The sequence below is a fragment of the Kogia breviceps genome, chromosome 8, assembly GCF_026419965.1.
Source record: "Kogia breviceps isolate mKogBre1 chromosome 8, mKogBre1 haplotype 1, whole genome shotgun sequence".
Taxonomy (NCBI): Eukaryota; Metazoa; Chordata; class Mammalia; order Artiodactyla; family Physeteridae; genus Kogia; species Kogia breviceps.
This window is the reverse complement of record NC_081317.1, coordinates 38,485,499-38,506,577: the sequence shown is the minus strand read 5'-3', so window position 1 is coordinate 38,506,577 and position 21,079 is coordinate 38,485,499. Positions and strand designations below refer to the sequence as shown.

General features: G+C 43.8%; 1 long non-coding RNA gene across 1 annotated transcript; it reads right to left on the bottom strand.

The window, feature by feature from the left end:
* Positions 1-15,172: 15,172 nt before the first annotated feature.
* Positions 15,173-20,103, bottom strand: LOC136794660 (uncharacterized). The gene is made up of 4 exons (XR_010841730.1): positions 20,030-20,103; positions 19,866-19,916; positions 16,097-16,175; positions 15,173-15,407 (listed from the first exon to the last, which is right to left on the bottom strand). It is a non-coding gene; the product is annotated as an uncharacterized lncRNA (long non-coding RNA).
* Positions 20,104-21,079: the final 976 nt, after the last annotated feature.

Genomic DNA, 21,079 nt, shown 5'->3' with positions numbered 1-21,079 from the left:
TGAAAGATCCGAAAGAGAATTTAAGGAAACAATCCCATTCACCATTGCAACAAAGAGAATAAAATACCTAGGAATAAACCTACCTACAGAGGTAAAAAACCTGTACTCAGAAACCTATAAGACACTGATGAAAGAAATCAAAGATAACACAAACAGATGGAGAGATAAAACATGTTCTTGCATTGGAAGAATCAATATTGTGAAAATGACTATGCTACCCAAAGCAATCTACAGATTCAATGTAATCCCTATCAAATTACCAATGGCATTTTTTACAGAACTAGAACAAAAAAATCTTAAAATTTGTATAGAAACACAAAAGACCATGAATAGCCAAAGCAACCTTGAGGAAACAAAACAGAGCTGGAGGACAGACTCCCTGACTTCAGACTATACTACAAAGCTACAGTAATAAAGACAATATGGTATTGGCACAAAAACAGAAATATAGATCAATGGAACAGGATAGAAAACCCAAAGATAAACCCATGCACCCATGGTCAACTAATCTATGACAAAGGATGCAAGGATATACAACAGAGAAAAAACAGTCTCTTCAATAAGTGGTGCTAGGAAAACTGGACCACTACATGTAAAAGATGAAATTAGAACACTCCCTAGAACCATACACAAAAATAAACTCAAAATGGATTAAAGACCTAAATGTAAGACCAGACACTATAAATCTCTTAGAGACAAACATAGGAAGAACTCTCTTTGACATAAATCACAGCAAGATCTTTTCTGACACACCTCCTAGAGTAATGGAAATAAAAACAAAAATAAACAAATGGGACCTAATTAAACTCAAAAGGTTTTCCACAGCAAAGGAAACTGTAAACAAGACAAAAAGACAACCCTCAAAATGGGAGAAAATATTTGCAAACAAATCAACGGACAAAGGATTAATTTCCAAAACATATAAACAGCTCATGCAGCTCAATATTAAAAAAAGAAACAACCCAATCAAAAAATGGGCAGAAGACCTAAAGAGACATTTCTCCAAAGAAGACATACAGATGGCCAAGAGGCATGTGAAAAGCTGCTAAACATCACTAATTATTAGAGAAATGCAAATCAAAACTACAATGAGGTATCACCTCACACTGGTTAGAATGGGCATCATCAGAAAATCTACAAACGACAAATGCTGGAGAGGGTTGGAGAAAAGTGAACCCTCTTGCACTGTTGGTGGGAAGGTAAATTGATACAGCCACTATGGAGAACAGTATGGAGGTTCCTTAAAAAACTAAAAATAGAACTACCATATGACCCAGTAATCCCAGTACTGTGCATATACCCTGAGAAAACCATAATTAAAAAAGAGTCATGTACCAAAATGTTCACTGCAGCACTATTTACAATAGCCAGGACATGGAAGCAACCTAAGTGTCCATTAACAGATGAATGAATAAAGAAGATGTGGCACATATATACAATGGAATATTACTCAGCCATAAAAAGAAACGAAATTGAAATTTCTTTGTATTCTGTTGCTTGAGGAGATGTTTGTCCAGGTGCAAGCATTGCAGCGAAGGGTCCCAGGTCCCAGGTCCCAGGTCCCAGCCTGTCTCACTTTGAATGGACTCTCTGCTCTTGACTGGAGAGCCCAGATCAAAGGCCTTAGCTGCAGGGGTCCACCTAGCTCCTCCCTGGAAAAAGGGAGTCAAAGATGCTATACAACATGACCAGTGTCCACCACATAAGTACAGCTAGTGACCAGAGAGTCCCAAAACTTTGGAGGTTGGAACCAAGAATCAATGGATTTCTTGAATCAGTGGATATAAAGAGAAATGATTTCTGTGTACATATTCCTCCAGGGGGTGAAACTTAAACCTCTTCTTCCAGAGAAAGTACAGAGGGTTTAAAGAAGCACAAGAATATCCTCATGATCTCTCCACCAAAAAATAACCATTGTTACCATTTTGACATAAGTGTATTTCTTTGGTCCTTTTTTTACATGGTTGAGCTCACTCTGTATATGCAATTTCATATTCTGCTTTTTAGTTTAAGTCAATTTCATAAGCATTTGACCACTTCATTAAAAGTCTTTGTATATACCAGTTTATGACTTCATAACATTTCATTGTATGGCTGTAGGTACATAATTTATGCAGATATTCCCAGAAATGTTGGCTATTCAGATTGTCTCTCATTTTTGTTGCTATTATGAGTATAAAATCCTTGTCTTTGTTTCTAAGTGGGATAGCGTTTTAGAAGGAAATTATTAAGCATAGGGCATGAATATTTTTGCTTTTCTTCATCAGTAGTCCACAGGACAATTTGCAAGGACAGGAGGATGAAATACAATACCTTTGACAGTCTTTGTACTTTGTGCTCTCTATTTTTGTATGAACAGCTTTCACCAGGACAGAGGGACAGAGTACGTGAGGACAATATAAAGACAAACATTCAGGAAGAAGAGGCTTTCTGAAAAACTGTCCTAGATGCCTCTAGGCTTGGATTATATTGTGAAAACGGTTTATCGTCTGCTGAGGCACTCTGCAAGTGTATATGTGAGAAGATTTTTTGCTAGCTTGTGGTTTGAGAAGAGAGCAGAGAAACTCACCCTGATTCTTTGCTTTTGGAGGAACCAAAGGAGTACGAAGGGTGGTCCTTGCCTCTGAGCATATGGCTTGTAGCTTTCCTCTCTGCACCTGTCCAGGGCACCAAACATCAGCAGACTGAAAAGACCACAAGATTCTATGGGGTACCCCAGAGTTAATTAGGAAGGTGGCTTCATCCTAGCACAGTCCTTTTTTCTATACCGGTGCTTCTCAAGGTGTGTCCCCAGATGGGACCAGTAGCTTCAGCAGCACCAGAAACTACAGTTCAGCCTTGAACAATGTGGGAGTTAGGGGCACAGACTCCTGAGGAGTCAAAAAATCCCCAAATAACTTTACCGTCCACCCTCCAAATTGTGAGTTCTGCATCCACGAATTCAACCATCCACACATTCAACCAACCTCAGATGGTGTAGTACTATGGTACACACTTAGTGAAAAAGATCCGCATATAGGTGGACTCATGCATTTCAAACCCATGTTGTTTAAGGGTCAACTGTAATTAGAAATGCAAAGTCCCAGACCTCACTCCGGATCTACTGGATCAGAAACTCAGGTTGTGGGCCAGCAATCTGTGTTTTACCAAGCACTCCGGGTGATCCTGATGCACTCTGGAACTTGAGAACTACTGCTTCATACTTACCAGTTTGAATAAAAATAACATTCTCATAATTGACCTATAGGTTCTGCATGGGGATGGGTGGGAGGGAGATGGAGGTCCTCCCTACTCTCTGGCCATATTGCGTGCTCTCTATCCCTCCTCAGATGGAAAGAAAAGAGAATAAGCCCCTAATTTTTATGGACCCCACCCCTTACAAACAAATATGTTTCTTCTTTAAGAATAGAAGATGGGGGCTTCCCCGGTGGCGCAGTGGTTGAGAATCCGTCTGCCGATGCAGGGGACACGGGTTCGTGCCCCGGTCTGGGAAGATCCCACATGCCGCGGAGCGGCTGGGCTCCTGAGCCACGGCCGCTGAGCCTGCGCGTCCGGAGCCTGTGCTCCGCAGCGGGAGAGGCCATAACAGTGAGAGGCCTGTGTACCGCAAAACAAACAAACAAACAAACAAAAAAAAAGAATAGAAGATGGGCTTCCCTGGTGGTGTAGTGGTTGAGAGTCTGCCTCCCGATGCAGGGGACACGTGTTCATGCCCGGGTCTGGGAAGATCCCACATGCCGCGGACCGGCTAGGCCCGTGAGCCATGGCCGCTGAGCCTGCGCGTCCGGAGCCTGTGCCCCACAACGGGAGAGGCCACAACAGCGAGAGGACTGCGTGCCGCAAAAAAAAAAAAAAAAAGAAGATAAACTCTAAACAGTAAAGTACTGCTCCCTAGATATAAGGTTAAGGATGAACCTCAATGAACTTACATTTTTCTCCTTTTAGTCATTGTTCAGTAAGAATTTGCCTGCTGCTAATGAACTTATAAGTTATACTTTTTTATCACACACTTAGGACCTCTTATATGATTGAGTTATTTCAAGCAATTGTGACTTATTGTTTAGAAAAATTACAAAACAATAGCATGAAAATTAATGACAGTCACCAAATTTTATCAATTGTTGTAATTAAATCAGCTGTGAGCTCTGAAAGATTTTCCTTAAAGGTGCACTGGATTCTGTAGGGGAGAAAACCTTTTTCTTTACCCTCTTATGTTCGGTAATTAGGGCTTGGAAATTAAACTGACAAAAGGTAAATTAACAGGAGAAAAGATTTCTTTCATATGCATGTGGAGATCCTCACAGAAAGGAAGTGAAAACCCTAAAAATGGGTTAAGCCAGGGAACTTTCATACCATTTTAACAAAGGGCAATAAATTGTGGAAAAGTGACAAGACAAAGGAAAACACTTTGGCTTCTAGGGCTAGTAAATTGTGGGAGGGTAAATATATGGGGGAAACTAATGGAAGGCTAGGGTTATTTAGCATTAAATTTTATTCAGACTCAAGTCAGCACTGCTTCCAGTGATAAGGGTCCTCTTCTCTTCCTGGCACAAGAGAAGGGAGGAAGGACACCAGCACAAAGGGAAATGCCATGTGCTGCTTCTAGGCAGAAAGGGAGAAGGCAGAGAATTCCTCCTGTATCTGTTGTTTCTCAATTACCTTCAGCTCCAAATAATCTTTATGCCAAAGTGGAACAAAAAATTGGGGATTGCTGTATTCTTATCCTCAGCAATGCAAAGGCCATAAAAAAAAAATCGCTTTGTGGTAGCAATGTTAGGACTTTTCACTGTTCTCTTGCTACTGAAGGATAATGTGTTAAAAAGTGATTTCTTTCTGAAAACTCAGAGGAGTCTAATAATGAGAAAACAGCAGACAAACCCAGACTGGGGTGCATTTACTGGCCAGTGCTCCTGAAGATGGTCAAGGTGATGAAAAGCAAGGAAAGACTGAGAACCCGCCACAGACCAGAGGAGACCAAGGAGACATGATGGCTAAATACAATGTGGTGGCCTGTATGGGATCCTGCAACATTAATGGAAAAAGTGGTGAAATGTGAATAAAGTGTGGAGTGGAGTTAATATTCATATACCAATGTTAGTTTTTTTGTTTTGACAAATGTACCACAGTGATGTAAGATGATGTCAGGGGAAATGAAACTGGATGAGATATATGCAAGAAAGCCCTGTACAATACTGTACTCCTATAAATCTAAAATTATTTCAAAATAAAATTTATTTTAAAAATGCTGTGGTAAATGATATTTAACGATTGGACTATGTTTCCTAAACTTCAGTCATTTAGGTACAATCATGAGTTTGCTTTTTGCTATGTATTCATACCATCTGTAATATAATAAGAAATATATATTTGATCTCTGCCCACAGGTCCTGGCATAGAGATCCTAAAACCCTTGTAATTATCTGAATTATAGGGGTGAGCGGAACATCTTTTGTTATAATATCTGGTCTTAATCCCTGGTTTCTGACACAGAGCTTCTAAGGCCCTTAGAATCTCAGAAGTGATGAGTGTCTTTTTGCTAATTATGTGACTCTTGGTTGGGGCGTGGCTGTCCTAGGTAGCTTCAGCTGTGAGCTGGTCACCAGAGGAACCAGTCATGTAATCAAAAGGTTGAAACTTCCAATCCCATTTCTTCCTACCCCCTACCTCCAGGGAGGGGAGAGGGGCTGGAGTTAATCACCAATGACCCATGATTCAATCAAATCATACCTACCTAATAGAATCTCTATAAAAAACCCTAAGCGACAGGGTTTGGGGAGCTTCTGGATTGGTGAATACACTGGTCTACTGGGAGGGTTTGGCTCCTGGAGAGGGGACAGAAGTTCCTCAGCCCCTCCCATACCTTGCCCCATGCAATTCTTCCTGAGTTGCATTTTTTATAATAAACCAATAATAAAAAATGTGTTTCCTGAGGTCTGTGACACATTCTAGCAAGTTATTGAACTTAGGTCTTGGGAACTCCCAATTTACAGCCAGCAAATCAGAAGTACAGGAGGGATGGACTTGTAACTGGTGTCTGAAGTGGCAGCAGTTTTGTGGGACTGAGCCTTAACTTGTGGGGTCTGCACTAACTGGGTAGTGTCAGAACTGGTTTAAATTGTAGGACATTCGGCCAGTGTCTGCCAAGAAATGGAGAATTGCCTGGTGTGGCAAATACACACATATGGTGTCAGAAGTGTTATGAGTAGAGGAATGAGTTTTTTCTTTTACCATCCACACTAATATTTTCTATAAATTAAATATTTAAAAATAATGTAAGCATAGATATCTTTGTCATGAGGTTATTTCCTGTAACCTCAATGTAATGGTTTAAGTTTAATGTGTTATTTAAATATTTTTCTAATACACACTTTAAAAAAGTGAATCTTGTCTGGTTCTTTTTCTCCTGAAATCCAGACATGATGTCATGCTCTCTGTTTGGTTTTTCCGGCACGTGCCACAGGACATTGGCACTGCTCCTCTCGCTGGGTGGTATGCTGTGCCCACCTTTCTCTACTTGGGAAACTGCCCCTTGTCTTTCGTCTCTCAGCTTAAACCTGACTTCCTCAGGGAAGAGCCTCCCCCGTCTTCCTGCCTAGCCTCTTGAAGCTCTGGTTAGCTCTCCTTTCCAACATTTTGCCGCTGTTTTCTACTGCCTGTTCACAGTGGCTCTCTTCCCTTTTTCACATCTCCTCCTCTGCCCCCAAACAATCAAGCTTCAGAAGCAGCAGTATCCCCTAAGTTTTGCCCTTCCTGGAGACACCTGGAAGCCTGGCATCCACTGGCAGAGGCAGCTGCAAGGGGGCACTGGAGTGTGGGCTGGGGGAAGAGGGGAGAGGGCAATGACCCATAGGGAAGGATGCAGGTTGAGTGCATGGGAGAGGGGGCCGGAAAAGGACTGGATTTTCTAGTTTCAGAAGAAGGGAAGGGATAAAGATGGAGGTGATGAGGTCCAGAATAGGCCACTCCACCATATGCCACTCTGGCATGAGGATTATTTTGTGCTGAAAAAGCAACCAAGAAAGAGCAGACAGAAGAGAAACTCTCTGCCCTTCCCCCCTCTACCAGAAAGGGCAGGATGATTCTTAATACAGAGACAGCTCTAGTTGCTTATCAGCTCAGAAGCAGCACCAGAGGAACCCAGATAATAAACCTTACTAAAGAGTCCTTATCTCCCACTAGTTTCCCCGTATATTTAGCTTCCCACAATTTGCCACTCCTAGAAGCTCAAAGTCCCTTCACTTTGTCTTGTCACTTCTCTACAGATGTATTATTCTTTTAAGCTGCTGTGTAAGCCCAAGTTCTAACCAGTCTTTTGAGTTACTCATGACTGAGTGCTTCCGGGTGTATGCATGACGTATGAGTTAATAAACCTCTGTTTGTTTTTCTCTTGTTAATCTACCTTTTGTCAGTCTAGTTTACAGGGCCCCAGCCGATGAACCTCAGGTGGGAAGAGAACAAAGATTTGTTCCCTCCTCTACAGAAATGTGGAAGAGAATAAGAATGAGGATGTCTTGGGACTGGGACTTGGAAGGATCATAACTTGGAAAAGGAGAAAAGATAAATGGTATCAAGCCAGATATTCAGAGGTGAAAAGCCTGGTGAGGTTGTACAGCTTGTATTTGGCAAAGGGCAAGTCATGTTCTTAGTAAATACACAATATTGACAGTCAAAATATAGCTTCCCTGTATTATAACAGTTCTACACTGTGTGGGTTGTGAAGAAAGTGGGATTATGGAGTAAATTGAAATATTCTGATATCTGATCCTAATTAAGGGTGACCCCAATTCAAGCTCGATTGGAAGGTGCTCTGAATAAAGGTTTAAACATCTAGGAATGATAGGCAAGCCCATTGCCAATAACACAGCCAACTCATAAAGGGCTGTTATACTTATTAGGAACCAGAAACACATGACATGGAACAAAAGGAGAATGCAATGTAATGCAAAATTCAATAAGCCTTTAAAAAATTCACTTTAGTTCAACAGAAGCTTATTAAGCCACACCTTGTGCTCTTGCTGACAAGTAAGAGGTGCTTGACTCTTAGAGCAGACAGGCGTGCATACAGCTGTTACAGTGCAATGGATGAATGTATGCCTTCGTACACGTGTGTGGGAGGTGGGAGAGTGGGCAGAGGAGGGAGTGATGTGTGTGGATGGATGTGAGGGCTCGAAGAGTTCACAGAGGCAATAAAGCAGCATACAAACCACCCAAAACTCGGCTTGCAATAGCCAGTAGTTATTTTTTTTTTCCCTCATGGTCTGCAAGTCGGTAGGAGGGTCTCCTCCAGGTTTCTCATCCACTTTGGGCCAGTGGCTACCCCAGGATGTGCTCTCATGGCAAATGACAGGAACGCAAGAGGAGAGATGGAAACATACAAGGCCTTGACTTGGAACTGTCTCCGTACCACTTCCGCCCACTGGCTGAAGTCATTGGCTAGAGCAGCTCATGGTCAAGCCCAGCAACCCCAGAGTGAAGTATACTCTGCCCCTCTAGCAGGAGGTGGGGCAAAGTCACATGGCAAAGAGGGTGGGTGCAGAGCCTTAGCCTGGGGTGGGAGAGGGAAGGAAAATGGGAACAACCACCCACACCATCTGCGGTGGTGATGCCTGAGCTGGGTTTTATCCTGAGAAGGATAAACAGAAGCTAGCCAGGAGTAGGATGTGAAAATTCCTTTTCACATTTCAGGCTAGAGCCATGATGGGTTCCCTCGGATGTCCATTGCTGAATTTCTGAGAACTGGGTGAGAAAGAAGGGAAATTGGATCCCCTACTCTCTTCTAGTTGAGACCTTATTTCTTAGTCTTTCTCTGCACAATCCTCAAAGGAGTTCCTTGAGTGAGGTTCCACTGGTCAGTCTTTTGCTTTTTGTTCAGCCTGGACATTGCAAAGGTGGACTGCGGAGAAAGGCCCTGGGTAAACCATGAACTTTAGGACGAAGATGACTTGGGCTGTTGTGAAGCATCTTTGTATTCACAGGGCAGCCTGTGGTCCTCCCTGGGGAGTCAAATATAAAGGGTCCTGTTTATTAGAGTCTCTGACCTTGGAGAAGAACTTTGGCATCTGCAGGTACATCATTTTCCACTCCGTTTTATTGAGAGATAATTGACAGAGAGCATTGCGTAAGTATAAGGTATACAACATGACTCCCTCTCTCCCTCTCTCTCTCTCTCTCTCTCTCTGTCTCTCTCTCTCTCTCTCTCTCTCTCTCTCTCTCTCTCTCTATATATATATATATATATATATATATATATATATATAAAAATATATATAAATGATCACCAAAATAAGTTTGGTTAACATCCATCACCTCACATAGGTATAATTTTTTTTCTTGTGATGAAAATTTTTAAGATCTACTCTCTTAACAATTTTCAATATGCAATAGAGTGTTATTAACTATAGTCACCATGACGTACATTACATTCCCAAGACTTACTTATCTTATAAACTGGAAGTTTGTACCTTTTGACCTTCTTCCCGCATTTCACCCCACTCCCATCCCAACCTCTGGCAACCACCAATCTGTTCTCTGTATCTGTGAGCTTGTTTTTTTTTTGTTGTTGTTGTTTTTAGATCCCACATATAAGTGGTATCATAGGTATTCATCTTTCCCTGTCTGACTGATTTCACATAGCCTGCCTCTGTCTCCGCCTTATCACGCTTCCCCTCGGCAGCTGCACGCCGGCTCTCGCTTCCGTCGGGGTGCTAATCTCATGCTTGCCCTGGGACCTTTGCTCTGGCTTTTCCCTCTGCCTGAAATGTACACCCCTCCAGTTTTTGCATAGCTGGATCCTTTCTGTCATCAAAGCTCAGAGTAAACATTTCTTTTTAGGTGAGCCTCCCTAATAACGCAATCAAAAACAGCACCCAGGGCTGTTATTTCTTTACCTTAGCAGTCTCACCATCTGGTATTTTCGCATACGTGTGTATGTGTACATTTATATATCTATTGTTGTGTCCACACACTGGAATATAGAGACATTGTCTATATCCCAGCAATGTGGTACAGTGCCTATCACATAAGACTTCCTCAGTAGACATATTTCTAATAAGTAAATAATGTCATGGGACCCCCCCAATTCAATAAAACTATATTTTCCTTTTTTTGAGTTATGCTTATAGTTTGTAATTTCTTTTTTTTTTTGGCTTCTTGTGCAAAAGTCATTGTTCACATAGAATCACTGGTTCTAGGCTGTGCAGGATCATATTCCATGTTCTCATTTTTCATTCTTTACAATTTACAATTCTTTACAATTCATTCTTTACAATTATTGCAATTCTGAGCGAGATTGCAGTAGAACTTTTCAGGGAGGTTCCAAAATGTATTCAAAAGTTTGTATGGAGATGTAGGAATAGAGAAAGAATGCTATAGGAAGAGCTAAAATAATTTTGAAGATGAAGAACAGCAAACTAAGATCTATATATAAGATGTGTACCTACAGCATTGGGAACATCTTAAGTGGGATTGGGACTGGTTAAAGAAATTATGAAACAGCAAACATAATGGAATACCATGCAGTTATGAAGAAAAAAGAAACAGCTCTGTATTTGCTGATATGGAAAGGTCTCTAGATGCTAAATGAGTGAAATGTGATGTATTAATTTGTGGCAGACCAAGCGTTTAAGTCATTAAGTGACATCAAATGACATATTAGTTTCTCCTTCCCCACTACTGAGAACAAAGAGAATTCTAAAGGCTTGATTCAAGGTCTCTGCTCTCATTGGAAGTGCGATGGGACAGGCCACGTCTTTTTACCAAGAACAGTTGGAAGGCATGGAATGACCTTGAACATGTGTGAGAATTGAACATGATTAGGCTTCATGTTGCAAAGATTCTTCTGGCTGACATGTGGACAATAGATTAGAGGGTATTATAGAAGGATTAGAAATGATGCAAGGAAAACGATTGCAGAAATCCAGAAGAGAGAAAAATGGTGACTGGCAATATGGAAGTGTTACGAAAGTTGGGGTCTGGCCGCTCGCCATTCAAAAGCTAAGACTTGAGAGGCAAGTTTGGTGGAAAGGAAAGTTTGCTTTATTCCAGAGGCCGGCAACTGGGTGAAAAGGGGACTCATGTCCAAAGGCCAACTACCTACTGACAATCAGTGGGCAAGAGCTTTTGCAGGGGAGTTTCAAGGGTGTCTAGGTGGAGGGAGGGGTTACAATGCAGAAGCAGCACGGTCAGCTCTGACAGTCATCTTGAAGTTGGTTGTGCGGTGACCAGCATCATCTTGATTGTTTTGAGTACAGTGAATCTTTACTTCCAGGGTCGGTGTGTTCCCATTTCTTTGAGGCCAGTTCTCAGAATTGTGGCAGCTTATGTCATGGCTACAGTCTGGTCATCATGTAGCTAACTTCTTCCATCTGCTGGGGGTTTCAGTAACTACAAAACAGCTCACAGGATATTATCAGAATATTATCTGTAGCCCTTGAGGAGGAATTAAAGTCCTTGACTGTATTTAATGACTAAACAATTATGATTTGGTCTCGTTTGACTGTTTTCCTTTGCTTCTGCATTTTCTCACTTCTGTGATTAAATTTAACCTTTGACTAAAGTTTTTCTACAGATAAAAGGTGGGTGGAGGACATTGGGGGGAAGGATCATAGGGTCCTGCTCCGTTTCAGAGGTGGTGATAAAGATGGAGAGAAATGAATGGATTTGAAAAATACTTACGGGTAAGATGGGCAGGACCTGGTGATAGATATGGGGGAGGGGTGCATGAGGAGCATCAGGGTGACTCCCAGGTGCAGTCAGATACGATTCCTGCCTTCAAGGAATTTAGAGTAATTAAACCAACACAATAACAGCTGAAATTAGTTTTCTTAGGAGCTTTTTAGCGGGTGAGCGCTGATCTCTCCCGTCTTCACCGGGCCAGCCCCTTGCATCCTCTGTGCCCTCACCTTCATCTTTGATTCTGCATCAGCACCTGGCTCAGTGCCGAGCACATGGTCACCAACACAGGCTTGTGGAACGAGGTGGAGTGCTGGTGACCACGGCATGCACGGAGGGTTTAGAATCTTATATCCAATTTGGCAAGTGGAGTGGATTCAACATTGGAGGAGCTGAATCAATTACTGTTTTTGAAAGGGGATCAAGAAAACCATAAGCAGTTAGCAGAATGTGAGATGTGGTGTAATAACTGATAAAGTTAGAAAAATTTTAAGTCGAAAAAGCATAGCCAACACCCTTGTAAGGACTGAAGTTTACTGCCCCTGTTCCTTATATCTGTGGTGCCTCTGCTAGGAACACCTTCCTTCCTGGTGCCCCAAATACTTGGAAAACACCCACTGACTTTTTTGAGATGAGGCTTAAACCTCTCCACCTCTGGGCAGCCTCTCCTGGTCCATCCAAACCAGGGGGACTTCAGTGACGGCATTTACACTGGCCCCTGCTTCAGTGACTGCATTTACACGGGCTGCACTGTTTCCGTCCAGCTGTCTCCTCTGAGGCCAGGGAACTTGATCTCTTTCACCTCCCAGCACCCATTATAATGCCTCTCTCACGGTAGGCATTTCAGTCTAAAATCCTTTTGGGGTTAAAGTGATTATAAGGATGAAAGAGAGAAAGAAAAGAAGGAATGAAGACGAATGATCAATGTTACTGTAAAATAAGTGATGGAGAATATTAATACGTGAAATGTTACTAAGGTCCACAAAGCACATTTTATTCCACTCAAGTTAGGGGCATCATGATTTAGAAAGAAAAAGTACTGAACTTTGGACTCAGAAGTCCTGGTTTTTTTTTTGTTTTGTTTTGTTTTTTGCGGTACGCGGGCCTCTCACTGTTGTGGCCTCTCCCGTTGCGGAGCACAGGCTCCAGACGCGCAGGCTCAGCGGCCATGGATCACGGGCCCAGCCGCTCCGCGGCATGTGGGATCTTCCCGGACCGGGGCACGAACCCGTGTCCCCTGCCTCGGCAGGCGGATTCTCAACCACTGCGCCACCAGGGAAGCCCTGTATTTAATTTTTGATAGTTTTATTTATATGTGTCTTGGCGTGTTTCTCCTTGGATTTATCCTGTATGGGACTCTCTGTGCTTCCTGGACTTGATTAACTATTTCTTTTCCCATATTAGGGAAGTTTTCAACTATAATCTCTTCAAATATTTTCTCAGTCCCTTTCTTTTTCTCTTCTTCTGGGACCCCTATAATTCAAATGTTGGTGCATTTAATGTTGTCCCAGAGGTCTCTGAGACTGTCCTCAATTCTTCATTCTTTTTTCTTTATTCTGCTCTGCAGTAGTTATTTCCACTATTTTATCTTCCAGGTCACTTATCGGTTCTTCTTCCTCAGTTATTCTGCTATTGATCCCTTCTAGAGAATTTTTAATTTCATTTATTGTGTTGTTCCTCACTGTTTGTGTGCCCTTTAGTTCTTCTAGGTCCTTGTTAAACGTTTCCTGTATTTTCTCCATTCTATTTCTAAGATTTTGGAACATCTTTACTATCATTATTCTGAATTCTTTTTCAGGTAGACTGCCTATTTCCTCTCCATTTGTTAGGTCTGGTGGGTTTTTGCCTTGCTCCTTCATCTGCTGTGTGTTTCTCTGTCTTCTAATTTTGCTTAACTTACTGTGTTCGGGGTCTCCTTTTTGCAGGCTGCAGGTTCATAGTTCCTGTTGTTTTTGGTGTCTGTCCCCAGCGGCTAAGGCTGGTTCAGTGGGTTGTGTAGGCTTCCTGGTGGAGGGGACTAGTGCCTGTGTTCTGGTGGATGAGGCTGAATCTTGTCTTTCTGGTTGGCAGGTTCACGTCTGGTTGGTGTTCCTGTGTTGCTAGCTGTTTGGCATAGGGTGTCCTGCACTATAGCTTGCTGGTCGTTGAGTGGAGCTGGGTCTTGGCGTTGAGATGGAGATCTCTGGGAGATTTTCACTGTTTGATATTACATGCAGCTGGGAGGTCTCTTGTGAACCAGTGTTCTGAACTTGGCTCTCCCACCTCAGTGGCAGAGCCCTGACGCCTGGTTGGAGCACCATGAGCCTCTCTTCCACACGGCTCAGAATAAAAGAGAGAAAAGAAAGAAAGAAAGAAAGAAGATAAAATAAAATAAAATAAAGTTATTAAAATAAAAAATAATTATTAAAATTTTTTTATGTAATAAAAGAAAAAAAAAAACCGTACAGACAGAACCCTAGGACAAATTGTAAAAGCAAAGCTATACAGACAAAAATCACATAGAAGCATACACATACACACTCACAAAAAGAGAAAAAGGGATAGCTGTCTATTCAGGTATTCCACAGATGCAGGGTACATGAGGTTGATTGTGGAGATTTAATCCGCTGCTCCTGAGGCTGCTGGCAGAAAATTTTCCTTTCTCTTCTTTGTTTGCACAGCTCCCGGGGTTCAACTTTGGATTTGGACCTGCCTCTGCGAGTAGGTCGCCTGAGGGCGTCTGTTCTTCGCTCATTCAGGACGGGATTAAAGGAGCAGATTTGGGGGCTCTGGCTCACTCAGGCCAGGGGGAGGGAGGGGTACGGATGCAGAGTGAGCCTGCGGCGGCAGAGGGTGGCCTGATGTTGCACCAGCCTGAGGCGTGCCGTGCGTTCTCCCGGGTAAGCTGTGCCTGGATCAAGGGACTGTGGCAGTGGCGGGCTGCACGGGCTCCCGGTAGGGGAGGTGTGGAGAGTGACCTGTGCTCGCACACAGGCTTCTTGGTGGCGGCAGCAGCGGCCTTATTGTTTCACACCTGTGTCTGGGGTCCGCGCTGATAGCCGCGGCTCGCGCCCGTCTCTGGAGCTCCTTTAAGCGGCGCTCTTAATCCCCTCTCCTCGCGCACCAGGAAACAAAGAGGCAAGAAAAAGTCTCTTGCCTCTTTGGCAGGTCCAGACTTTTTCCCCGGACTCCCTCCCGGCTAGCCGTGGCGCACTAGCCCCTTCAGGCTGTGTTCACGCCGCCAACCCAAGTCCTCTCCCTGGGATCCGACCGAAGCCCGAGCCTCAGCTCCCAGCCCCCGCCCATCCCAGCAGGTGAGCAGACAAGCCTCTCGGGCTGGTGAGTGCTGGTCAGCACCGATCCTGTGTGCGGGAATCTCTCTGCTTTGCCCTCTGCACCCCTGTGGCTGCGCTCTCTTCCGCGGCTCCGAAGCTTCCCCCCTCCGCCACCTGCAGTCTCCGCCCGCGAAGGGGCTTCTAGTGTGTGGAAACCTTTCCTCCTTCACGGCTCCCTCCCACTGGTGCAGGTCCCGTCCCTATTCTTTTGTCTCTGTTTATTCTTTTTTCTTTTGCCCTACCCAGGTACGTGGGGGAGTTTCTTACCTTTTGGAGGTCTGAGGTCTTCAGCCAGCGTTTAGTAGGTGCTCTGTAGGAGTTGTTCCACGTGTAGATGTATTTCTGATGTATTTGTGGGGAGGAAGGTGATCTCCGCGTCTTACTCTTCCGCCATCTTGAAGCTTCTCCCAGAATTTCCTTACTCTTTAAGGCGGAATAATATTGCACTGTTACCCAACTCAGGTCTGGCTGAGTTCTAGGTACTGTCAGGGCAACCCAGGCTACGGGCTCAGCTTTATCTGTGGCAGTTCAGGGGTGGCGTATTGGTGGTGTTAATAATGACCATGAGTGACCGCAGAAAAGCTGTGGTGAGACAGGCGTGGTCTCTGCAGTGACTCAGGTGGATTTTATGTGCCTGAGCTTATTGATTTTTTGTAATACAAACTTGATATTGTGTTTGCTGTCTTCCTCTGAGAAGAGGAAAAATATCTGAATTTTTGTAGTATATATTATATAGAGAGAAGTTTGCTATGTTGAGAGTAAAACATAATTTCCTACAATAATCTGTGTTTTCTCCCCTGTAGATCGGCTTAATGCCAAATTGCTTTGTTTCAAATAAGTGCTATCTTTCTCTACCCTGAAGCTTACCTTTTAACATGAAATTTCAGCATTACAGACTCTCAAATTGGTAGGCAGGGAGAACTCTAATCCCACCCTTTCATCATGTATAAACCTCTTCTGAAATACTGGGAAAGCCCATCCATCTCCACTTGAGTACCTGGGGTTGCCCCTCCCCCTGTGGCAGCCCCCCCAGTTGTTACAGCCTTCTCTGCCTGCCTGCTAGAGGGCACATACCATGTTTTACTCGTTTTTCCACAACACGTTTTACTTACTTTTAGTAAACTGTATGAGTAAGATCCGGCGAACATATAGGTTTTGTCAACTCTGGAATTCCCAGGTCCTCAAAAAGTCCTAGTATAGTGTAGGTATGGAATACGTTTTTGGTGTTTGGTAGAATGAACAAATAAATGGATTGAATATTGGAAAATAAGGAACAAGAAAAGATCTGTTGAAGCATCAAATTAGTCTACTTAATTTCCTCACAAGAGTGAAGGAAGTCCTACATATTTAAATTATTTTGTTAAATTTGATAATGTTTCTGCCCCAGAGTCCTCATGAAGAGTTTCAACTAGGTCAGTGGACTGTATAATCTTTTGATGCTTTTCTTAAAATGTCCCTAATTGTTCATAAATAACCATCAATAGACACACCATCAAAAGACAATTTCACAGCTGAATAATTAAGACTTTATCATCGTGTCTTAAAGGGCAACAGTAATAACTGGTCAGTATATTTAGGCCACATCTAATGCTGACAAAGAAGATTAAAAAACATCACCAGGCACAAAAGGACAAATTGATTCCACTTATACGAGGTACTTAGTCAAATTCATGGAGAGAAGAGTTGAAAAGTTATTGATTCATGGGTACAGTTTCCGCTGGGATAATGAAAGTTCTGGAGATGGATAGTAGTGATAGTTGCACAACAAAGTGAATGTACTAAATGTCACTGCACTTTACACTTAAAAATGGTTAAAGTGGTAAATTTTATGTATATCTTACCACAAAACAAATCTTCTAAGAAAGGCAAGGCCCTGGGATTTCCCTGGTGGTCCAGTGGCTAAGAGCCCGTGCTTCCAATGCAGGGGGCCCGGGCTCGATCCCTGGTCAGGGAACTAGATCTCGCACTCTGCAACTAAAGATCCCAAGTGCTGCAGCTAAGACCTGGTACAGCCAAATTAAAAAAAAAAAAAAAAAAAAAGGCAAGGCCCTGTGCCACCTTATATAGAAGAGCCATACTTTTCCCTTCTTTTTAGTCTTCCTGAGATGTCATATTTGGTCTTTGTATTTGAGAAGGTTCTGGGTCACGTGCGTTAGGATAAAAATGACTTGTGGACCCTCCCGGTCACCTAGTTCTGCTGGTTAGGCAGTGGTGGCCGAGCTGGGGACGCCAGCTTCCAAGGAAGCTACTAAGAAATGAGGCTGGGGTCCCTGAGGTAGTTTTAGAGTTTCAGAATACTTTAAGGAAGTCACAGTCAACACTTACAGAGTTAAAACTGCCAGGTGAACTGTCCTAGCCTTTGAGTTCTGTCACCTCACGGGTATTTCATGCTAATTGGAAACCCTGAACACTACCGTGGGTGTTTAGAAGAAACAAACATGGGCATGAATTATCACTTAATATACCAGGTTCTTCCAGAGATAATTAATATTAAAACTTGATGCTTAAAGGTGGTCTGCAGAGCAACAGCATGGGCTCCGCTTGGGCCTTGCTTGGCTGGATGTTCAGAACCCCAGACCTTTGGGATCAGGACTGCATTCTGACAGGATTCCCAGGTGACTTACATACAATCCTAAAGCTTGAGAAGAATTGCTTAAAGACTGGACTCCACGAAGAACAATAAAAAGGTACTCTATGGTGAACAGTTTGGGAATATTCCACTTGTTCATGGAATTAAAACCATGAAGGAACTAAGTTATCAAAACAATGAGGGTTTTTAGCTGGGGGACTGTTGCCCGACAAAGCCCTTGCTTTCGGGAAGGTTGAGTTCCATGCGATTACCAAAGATTCTGTGGGAGTGATGGAGGATGTTGACATCACACATTCCACAGTGATTTAACCCCCTACATGGGTTCTGGCATCTCGAAAGAGGCTGAGGGTAGGGTGGGGACCTCCAGCCCTGCTCTCCCTCTGAAGGGCTGGTGTGGCCTACCCGGACCCAGGGGGTTCAGCTGGTACTCCTCCATTAAGGCAGGTTGCTCTCTACACAGGAATTCTCTTTATAGCTAATCAGCTACTAAGAGAATACAATTTCTCTGTATGATTACATTTTTAGTTCTTTTCAAACAAGCTACTGTGGTCATTTGAAAGAAATATACAGCAAATTTCCCCCAGATTTTAATACGGGACAATAACTCCCTAATGGTGTGGAAACTCTCATTTCTGTGAACCCTCGCTTTGACTGATAATCCGTGGGTCAAAGGGGCTAGAACTATAACGTACTGAGTGTGCACTCTAAGCTGGATGCTGTTTATATGAAGTTAGCTCATCAACTTTCCCCAATTCTGAGCTTGTTCTACAGAAGAGAAAACAGGCTCAGAGAAGTTACCTAATCTGTGCCAGGTCTCAAGGCTACAAAACGACAGAACCCGTGATTCAATCCAGGTGCACCTCACCCCCAACTTCTCCCTTTGCACACCAGCCTCCCATGAACGCACTAACATACGCATCGCATTTGTATTTACTCCACACTGAAGCTGTCTCCCTGGCCCGGGGCACGTCTGCCCTGAGGCACAAATGGGACACTGGTAGTTAAAGAGCTTTGCAGGCTGTGAAGATCCTTACAGCTGGTTAGATGGCAGCAGAATTACCAGGCAGCTTACCACCACAGGCTTTTGCATTTCCCAGATCGCTCAGCCACCAAAACAAGATAAGAAAAGCTGATTTGTAAAGATATTTCCTGCTGAATGAAATCTAGGAAGCACTGGAAACCTAAGGGACATCTGATCTTCCAGGGGTTTTTCCAATCCCATTCCACCCTTTCCCCTTTGAGAAAAGAAATCGTTCTTGTGGGTGCGGAGACAGAGGGCAGGGAGGCGCACTGCGGCCATGCAGCACGGCACCCCCATGCCCTCGGCTCCTGGAATTCTCAAAGGGGTGTTTCAGTCACAGTGGCCCAAGCACCCCCAATTAGCATCCTGCTGTGGAAGAGCGGGCTTCTAAACGTGATCTTCTAACCATCATCAACCATCGACTCTGCCTCTGCGTGAAGCTCCCTCCACAGCAGCTGACGGCCTACATGTCACACAGGGGCACTGCGAAGTGACCTCACAGGACGCCCGAGGTATGGAGCGGAGCCTGGATTTATAGGATGCAGAATGGACAGAACACCATATGGCTGTGGGGTTTATTTTGCCAAAAATAATTACCGTGTGCCTGGTGCTAAGTGAATATGAGAGAAAATGATAGTGCTTTTGTCTTCAAGAACCTTTCAATATTGTGCAAAAAACCAAACCAAAACCCAAACACCAGTACAAGCATTGCTAGTGTGACCGGGCAAGAGCCACACAATAATGGCCTGTCGCGGTTGCTGTGTTGAGTCCCGCTCATTTCACCTAAGCCTTCCTCACACCGGCCCCTCCCTCAGGTCCTAGTTGGGGTTTTGCAGTAGCTTCCTCCTGTCCGCCCTCCTCATGCAGCCTTCTTCCCCTCCACAGCGCAGCCAGGGTGACACTTCTAAGTACAGTCGTTTTGATGACCTCCTTGTGAAAACGTTCAGCGGCTCTCGGCACCCACAGAACCTAGAGCGAGCCCCACCTCCCATCCCTGCCTGGCCTTCCATCCTGTCTCCTGCCCCTTCTATGCCTCACAGTGTTGAGTGCTTAGCTTCCTAGCGTGTTTCTAACCCTCTTTAGTTTTGTTCATTCTCTTCCCTTTTCCCCAAATCTCTTCTAAGACTCGGCTCGGGTGTCATAACCTCTTAGATACCTTTTTAGAAGGGCACCTGCAATCTTGGTTCTTATCGTGACGTGCAGCCTAACTGCGAGGGGCACGGGGCTGGAGCCAGATGGTGTGGGGTGTCATCCTGACTTGGCCACTTACCACGTTGCCTTAGGTCAGCTATTTTGTCCATGCCATATTTCAGTTTCTCATCTACGAAAAAGACAGTCATCAGACCTACTTCACTGGGTTGTAGTGAAGATTGTTAATTAGAACAGTTCCTGGCATGTAGCAAGTATGGAATAAATGCTATTAGCAACACTTACCCTATTCTTTTCATTGGTGTCTGTCTCATTTGTCAACGCTAAGATCTTCCAGAGACGGTCTCTGGTTATCTGTGAAGCCTAAGGGATGGCGGAGAGCAGGTGCTCACAAATATGCCTGAAGGTAACTACCGCAGGGAGATGAACATAAAGCTCAGATGACAGAGCTGGAAAAAGCATTCCCAGGCTTCCCTGGTGGCACAGTGGTTAAGAATCCGCCTGCCAGTGCAGGGGATACAGGTTCGTGCCCCGGTCCGGGAAGATCCCACATGCTGCAGAGCGGCTAGGCCCGTGAGCTACAACTACTGAGCCTGCGTGTCTGGAGCCTGTGCTCCGCAACAAGAGAGGCTGCGACAGTGAGAGGCCCACGCACTGCGATGATGAGTGGCCCCCGCTCGCTGCAACTGGAGAAAGCCCTCGCACAGAAACGAAGACCCAACACAGCCAAAAATAAATATAAAATGAATAAATAAATTTAAAAAAAAAAAAAAAGAAAAAGCATTCCCTACCAGGAATAACAACATGTGAGAAAGTAAGGATGAAATTTGCAATTTGCGTGGGAGGCTGTAGAAGCAGCTTGGATGAGGTGAATGACCCTTATAGTGGAAAAGGGAGAAAGGCAATACAGAAGGAGAAAGGGAATGAGGACTCTGGAGCCCAGAGCAATCTGAAATGGCCTGTCAACGGGCTGCAAGGGGACCCCAACAACTCAAAGAGAGGATGCAACAGAATCGGGTGGGGAAAATCCTGGCAGCAGCGAGACTGGTTAGGAAAACAGAATGTTACTTATTAGTAGCAACAATGGCTGCTATTCACAAACCCTGCTCTCTAAAAAGAAAAGGCAATTTTATGATCACAAAGAGGCTACATTTTTTTTTTATTGGCACCTCAATCTGCATATATACAGTATTGCACAAATTATAAGTGGGTTGACAGTTATATTAACAATACAAATTCATGAGCATTTACATAAAGCTACTGCTCTGGGTTTTGGTGCATTTTGTGCCTGGTACTTTAGTAAATATGACAAACATAAAGGAACTCAGCTACTTC